The sequence below is a fragment of the Saccostrea echinata genome, unplaced genomic scaffold (assembly GCF_033153115.1).
Source record: "Saccostrea echinata isolate AGI-Se365-2 ecotype Australia unplaced genomic scaffold, CSIRO_AGI_Sech_v1 ptg000001l, whole genome shotgun sequence".
Classification (NCBI taxonomy): Eukaryota; Metazoa; Mollusca; class Bivalvia; order Ostreida; family Ostreidae; genus Saccostrea; species Saccostrea echinata.
This window is the reverse complement of record NW_026889750.1, coordinates 42,096,653-42,104,650: the sequence shown is the minus strand read 5'-3', so window position 1 is coordinate 42,104,650 and position 7,998 is coordinate 42,096,653. Positions and strand designations below refer to the sequence as shown.

Sequence of the window (7,998 nt, the reverse complement as noted above, 5' to 3'; positions counted from 1 at the left end):
TTTTTGTTTCGATTGTCTTTTCTTTTTTAGCATTTTTTTTCTTTGTATTTTATTTGTTTAGGTTGTCTTAATTTTTGTTCTTTTTGGTTTGGAAGTTTTTAAAGTGCTTAAGAGAGCTATTCTGCTCTTTCTTCTTTTCAATTTTAATACTGAAATATTTTCGTTAAATAGAAGAATGGAAATTTATCAAAATAGTCCAATAACATTATACTTTTATGCTTGTAAAATAACATGCAATAACATAGGATGATATTGTTTTGTTTTCTTTTTTGATTAATATTAAAAATCTTTTTGAAGAATTGCTATTCATAAAAAAATATTGCTCTATGTCTAATTAATCTTATATACTTGAACGTAATTTGTTATACTTTTTCAGGTTCAATACCACAAACTACAATGAACTTCATCCAGCTTTTGTTGCTTCTTGTTCTGGTGGTACTGACCATATATGTGATGGGTTCAGATGCCTCCCCCTGGAGATGGCACAGAAGATGGTCTGATTCCAGCAGCGGTGGTTCCTGGAGCTGGAGCCGTTAACATGGTATAGTCACAAAACATCAAACCATGCATCAAAACATTTTTACTTAACCTATACTGTCTTTAAAGAGCGATAAATAGATTTATGGATGTTCCTTCCTCAGCAAGGGATAATTTCTTATTGAATTATTATTTAATTGAATGTCTCAAAACAAAAGAACAAGGTTCACTTAGAGCCTTTTTTCCCCTGTGCATTTCTGAAAAATCAGAACTGCTCAGTTTTAGTTGGATTGAAAATACATTGAATTTTATTTGGACCCCTGTTGAATGCATATCTATTAAAATGAAATATATGGAGATAACGAACAGTATTCAAGCTCAAAAGTCCATTATACAATACAAAATAGGAGCAGAGCAAACACGGGCCTCCAAACATCAGAGGTGGGATCAGGTGCCATGGAGTAGTGAGCATCCCCTGCCGACCGGTCACAAAATGATGTAATTTTCTTGCAAGTTCATGTATGATGACGTCATGAATTGGGTCATTGTCCTCAAATCCTTAAAATTTCTGCACAAATGACCAAAAAATTTAAGCTGTTTTTTCAATATTTAGCATACACCCCAACCTCTGATCCAAAATGTTCAATAATATAATGAAAGAACTGTTTCAGATTATAATCCATGTTTTATTTATTTATTCTTTTTGGATCGAGTTCTGGGCTCATATTTTAATCATTTGCTGAAGGTACACAGAAACACTCATTTTCTCCAAAATTCATTGCAATTTCACAGAGCCAGTTTTACAATACCTGGACTCTCAGAGGAATCTTTTTTTATAGCGTATGAATGCACTAAGTCTCTACTTTATATTGATGTTTCAAATGAGAAATTTTAAATGTCTTGATATCTTTTTTTCCCTAAAACATATTTATTGATCGATTTTCAATTATATAAATAATTAGTGCTTTTATTATTTTTTCCGGAAGATATATGTTAGATTTGAAAATTTTCCCTAGATACTATATTAATAACTATGATGATGAATTTAGAAATTACATGGGTAAATTCACATAACTTTGTAATTTCAGTGACATTTTTGTGAGCATTTTTAATCTCTTAACTACTGATATTAAGATCCTGAGGAACGAACTACATTAAATTGTACAATATTTGTTCAGAAGTTTATAGAAATAACGAAGAAATATAGACCTGCCATATAGTTTTTGAATAAAAATGTCAGCACTCAAATATTTTTTTTCTTTTTTCCAGGAATGTTGATGAAATGAAATCTGCTACTTCGTGAAACAACGGAAATCATCTTCAATTTACACCCTTTCCTTTTTTTCTCGGATTTCACCGCAAATGACAATGTATCAAATCTATAGTTTATTTTCCCAATTAATTTTCAGTGTATTAACATGTACCTTTTCATTATTTGGATGTAAAAAAGTTACTGGAACAAAATGTAATCTAGTTTTGCATTTGCGTTCTACATTCCTTCATTAAAAGAATGTAATAAATTATCTTGTTTCCTTTAATCCATTGAGACATCAGCAAATAACTGGAATGAAATGGCAATTTTAAGGCACCCCGATCTGCTAGTTGGGCATAGTACCAATTAAACATCTTTTGCAGGGGGGGGGGGGGGTTACATAAGTCAAAGATAACAAATTTGTTCACATACTCTTAGTGCAATATCCTCCTTTTAAATCATATTTTACTTAATATATCGAGGCAGGGGATAGCCTTCATTGTTGCTTTGTGAAGAACAGTAATTTTGAATTTGTAAGTACAATATTGTGTGTTACTCAAATGCAGAAACGGAATTGCAAATTTGACAAATATGTGAAAAGTCAGGATCGTCAATTACTTACTAAGAAATTGTAGTCTGGATAGAAAAAGAAACATAAAAGCCAGAAAAGAAATCCTCCGCGACTTGAAAATGAGTTATCACTAGACGTATATGATAGAGTTATAATAATTATTTTACGACCAGTTTTGAGATTGAATTCGGTATTAAGCACTTCTTGATCATTGTCAATGAAAGATACCATTCATTTTCATTGAAGCTGCTGATTTACGCAGAATGTGCATGTTTATTGTTAATTGTTTGGATGACAAATGTCAAACTTTAACAATCATTATGTGCGACACTCCTAAATTGGTAACAGGCGTTATGGTACCGCATCTTTGAGGGTTATCCATAGCGAGGCGCTACAATATGTGCTTTAAATCTCGAATTGTTGGGTGCCCCTTCTCGAATCATCTGGGATATTTTTGTAATTACCTCGTATGGGATGCTTTAGAAAGGTTACTGCCTCTTTTACGGAGCAGGTAAGCCCATTATAGCGATTAAGGCAACATAAAACCACCCATTATACGGAACGAGGTCCGAGATTACCGTTAAAACAACAGATCCCCCACACAAGCTCCCAGTGCATTTTCGAAGCATGCTTGTATTGGCTCTTAGCTAGGGCAGCAAACAACCACATGCTTGAATACTGTTCGTCCATATTTCATTCTACCAAGCATGTAAAATACATGTACATGTACATAATACAATAAAAAATAATCATACGACGATGACTCATGTTTCTGCTTGTCTGACATCATTCATACATGCAACAATATTAACAACCACTGCATATTGTCTCCTTTATTTCTTATGAAAATCATGGCCCTTCGCCAATACTTTAACACCGATAAGAAATCCACCTGTTTAGATTTTTAGAGCAGTGGCTTTTCCATCAATAAAACATACAATGACGTACGAATCTATGATACAATATTTAACATACTTAACCTACTTTATATCATTATTTATACAGACATAAATATAAACAAAAAATGTTTTTCTTTCTTTGTTATTACGGTTACTAACAATGCAGCTATTGCAGAAAAAAATTACATAACCCTCTTACGCAGGTTGTGCATTTTTCCTGCAACAGCTTCAGCTGCAACAGTATCCCATACTAACAACCAAAGAAAGCGTTTTATTGTTTAAATAATGTTAAGTGCCGAACATCGAGGATGGTAATACGAGCAAGAAAATGAATTTTTCACCTGCCATTTTCTTTTATCCTCGCAGTCATTGATGGAAAGTGTCTAAGTGACCTATTTTCATCTGTAGTTTGGAATGCGTTTAATTTGTGATTGCAATAAAGGATATAAACTTACAAACACTCAGGGTTTGGCTCACATAACTCGTCTTAATTGCTCACTCAACAAAATAAAGTTCATGTGTACAAGTGCACGAGGATGCCTTTTTAGTCCCCCAAAACAAAAAAAATGCTACTTGGTCACGACATTTATTGATTATATCCCGGTACTTACTAACACACCTTATTTTGGAAAACTGAATGGAACAAAGTAGATTTTGACGTCAACATTAGTTCCTTATAACGTCAAAATTGAATCCTATTTCTCATTTATTTCTACTTTACGCATTAGAAAAAGTATGAGGTAATAGGATTCCCAATTAAACATTTTCCTCAATCCTTTTTTGTAGTAAGAACAATCAAAATTAGAGGAAACAGATTTAAAGTTAATGATAATTTGTTGATGACGTTTTTTATTTATTGGAGAATAAAGACTGCGGCATTTCTTTGATCATTGCATTAACTGCAGTAGAATATTTAATAAATGGGTTCAAACAAGTTCATCCATCAGTCCTCTTTTAGATTAAAAAAAGTAATTTAGAGTTGCATACTAATATACATCCATCAAATGTTGTATTTCATTTTCAAAAATTTAACCACTTCTCATGATAAATTAAAAAAAAAACTTGGATTTTTGATATGATAAACAATTGTTTCTTCAATAAAAATGGAACTCGGTAATATTCATTTCTTGTTATTGATCATTGAAAAATTCATTTTGTTAAAAATCACTCTAATTCTACACTTAGGTTTTCTGAGATTATTACTAAAAGGATACTGGAGTTCTTCAATGACAACATCTATGTAGTCTTTAGAGACAAGATCCTCCAACACTCTGTTTGAATGTCGATGGGCACTAATTGTGCTCCTATATATATATATATATATATATATATATATATATATATATATATATATATATATATATATATATATATATATATATATATATATATATATATATATATATATATATATATATATATATATATATATATTACAATATATTACAACCTTAGAACCTTTATTTTTCATATTCCACTTTTTCAATAGCATTCTGCCAAGAATTAAAATTATCATACCAAATGAGACTATTCTGGGTCATTAAAGCATTCGAGATACATTCGTCTCTAAAGTCAGACCTTTGAAATAACGTCATTTAGATTAACTGCTTAAAATATGTCTAATCTTGATTTATTTTTTGTCTTTGGAACTAAGTATATTTCAAATAATTTATGGAGTTATCAAGGTTCACCATCTGTAAGCCTCCAAATAAATTGTCCTATCCTGAGTTACAATAATTCTTTGAACCTTTTCACATTCTATATCATAATGAAATTTCGTTGATGCAAGGAGTGTTGATATCAATTTCAAGGCGAAGCGATGAGTTTTCTGCTTTGCGAGAATCCCCATGTTGTCAAATGATAGGATTAAAAAAATAAATGCAAGGAAGATTAAGTTATGTTAAGTTAATTATTCAATTAAATCAAATAGCTTCTTTAGTGTAAAAATATCTGTAATTCATAGAAAATGCTTATAAGGCTTGTAGAGAAATATGTATTGAAATGATGAAAACATAAAATTCTCGAAATATGAGAAAATGTCAATGTTATTCAAGGGAAACAATGACTTTCAATTTTTTACAGAGCTGCTACAAATGTAAACGAAGGTTTAGATAACATGATAATATAATGATTACATAACCAAGGGTACAGCTATTTTATGAACCCTGTATTTTGATTGAACCCAAAGGAACAATAAAAACGTATATATACATGTATTAGTGCTAAGGCCATCATTAAAAATATCTTTGTTTCCCCTAACCCGACCCTAAAATCTCAGGAGTGGGTAGGTAGGTAGGTAAATATTTTTTTTTCTGACGGCAACTTTTAAACATTATAAAATTATATAAATTCATATATAATGAAATACAACCTTTATAAATAAAAAAAGTACAACGAAAATGATTTGTTAACAGAATTATCACACCATTACCAATGCCGTTTTTAAGTAAACTTTAAGGTAAATTACTGTAAACCAACTTTTATTCGCGTGCGAAAAATATTCGCTGGTTTCGCAACCTACTTTAACTCGCGAATATTATTCGCTGCGAACCAATTATTTTGCTTTGTATTCGTAGAGAATGTTTCCTCAGTCACGAAAATTAATTGTCTAGGATTGATTTCAAACAGATGATTTGCGAATAAAAGATGACTCGAATAATAATTGGTTTACAGTAATTCATAATTATTATTCAATTGAACTTGTAAAATTCTCATGCCAGTGTAAATTTATTGAAATCAAATTTTTAAGAGGACGAGATTCTGGATAGGGAAATACCGGACATCCGCGTACATTTTCCAAACCTACTCCCCAACTTCGAAAGCTTACACCTGCAATGTACTTTTTCAAGGGTCTCTATTTGTGCAGTGGTTCTAGAGATTTTGTTTTGGAGTCTTGAAGTAAGGAGTTAATTCCAAGTCGCTGGTTCAAATCCAATGGGGAATGTTGAGATTATCCTTCGAATTAGACTGTGACATCTTTGGTCCAGTATCGCTGAAGGTGATGGCAGAAAAAGATCCATCACTGCTCAATGGCAAAAAATGTCGAATGCAAGTCTAAATTTGCAGCCCTTCAAAAATGTTCCAAACTTGTCATACCAACAATTCTCAATGGAATTTAAAGCAAAAACGTAACCAATTTTCAAGGCCAAATTAGAGAAAGATACACTGGACGTCTCAGAAAGCTGTACCATGATTTAAAAACTATTAGGAAAGAGTATGTTAACAATATTTAAGTGAACCAAACCATTTCTAAAAATGATAATGTCATTCACAATGTCAAGTCACAATGTTTAACCCATGAATAAAGGCATGAAGAAAGGACGTCTGAATTCTATTCATCAGTATAAAATATGCAGACATATTTACAACTCCTCTGGTCCCATATAGTAAACATAAGTACATAGATGAACTGTTTATTAGATCAAAACTCAAATTAAATAAAATTCAGTGAAATTGATTGATGTTCACAAGGGCCACTTGTCTGTTCATGACATGGGCCTTACGTACCAAGCCTACTACGTACCTTTATGATTTGTAAATACCACCGAGACACTCTTAATTAGTCAAGGTATATTTTATTTACTAAATGTTTCAACCGTGTAGGATTCTAATAAGCTAAAGACATAAAAATTGAGTACATCGCCGTTGTAATTTTTTTTTAAATTGTGGGCGCCATTTTATTTCCAACAAACGTTTAAAAAGCACAGCAGAACAAAATCGGTCGTTCTGCTAAAAAAGGAATTTTGATTAAAATGTAATCTATGAAAGTTGATATAAAAAAAGTATTTGAATAATCTTATTAGAAAAAAAAAACTTTTCAGTCGGCGCGATTTAATTGAGTAACGTTAGGGGAAACAAAGGTATTTTTTATTTTGATCTGAACGTAATTCATTTTTAATTCGATATTTATTTTAAATTATTGATCTAACTGTGGCTTATACTATATTTTGATATGGTTTAATGAAATTATAGTCCTATAAAAACAACACGGCTGTGTAATACATTCATGCATATATAACCATTACAACCAAGATTTTTGCTTGGATACAGTTAAGATGAGTTACCTGTGCCCCTTTCTGCGTAAACAATATACATTAAAATAATTTATCCATTTTATGAATAGTATTTAAACAATAATGAAGATCAACTATTAACAAATAAGGAATTATATTTTTCACGAAATATGATATTTAGAAAATTTTATCTTTTAACTATTGAGTAACCTACATTTAAGTTCAATCAAAGATTATACTAATTATTCAAAAGCTAGATAAGTCTAGCTCTCAGCTTTTTCCATTATTAAACTTTATTTTAAAATATCTACAAAACCGTGCATAAAATTGTTGCCAAATTTTTGTTACGTGATTAAAATGAATCTCTGTTTATTAAAAATTTGTAAAAAAAAAAAAAAAAAAAAAAAAAAAAAAAAAAAAAAAAATGAATCTGCTCGATTTCAAGTATTACATGTGCCTGACTGTATCACTCCTTCTTTTCAGTTAAAACCGTACGGGGGAAAAGTTAGGTCAATACATCCTAAGCAAAGCTCTTATTTGTGAATTTTCTTTACCAACGCACTTAAAAAGATGTGGCACAATCCTGATATTTAAGTTTAATTACAAAATCAACATTTCCGACACCTTTGCACTTTTTTGACAAAAGTCAGTAGTATCTGACCTCACCTATGGCACCTTGGAAATAATACATTGAATGTGCATTTAATTTCTACATATCTTAACATTTACGAAAGGTTCTTAGTTCAATTACTCATTAGTCTAAACATATAAAAGCAAACATGCTAC

General features: G+C 30.9%; 1 long non-coding RNA gene across 1 annotated transcript; it reads left to right on the top strand.

Annotated features, from left to right (window-relative positions):
* Nucleotides 1–376: 376 nt before the first annotated feature.
* LOC133179572 (uncharacterized) lies at nt 377–2,000 on the top strand. The gene is made up of 2 exons (XR_009720142.1): nt 377–541; nt 1,747–2,000. It is a non-coding gene; the product is annotated as an uncharacterized LOC133179572 (long non-coding RNA).
* The last annotated feature ends 5,998 nt before the right edge of the window (nt 2,001–7,998 follow it).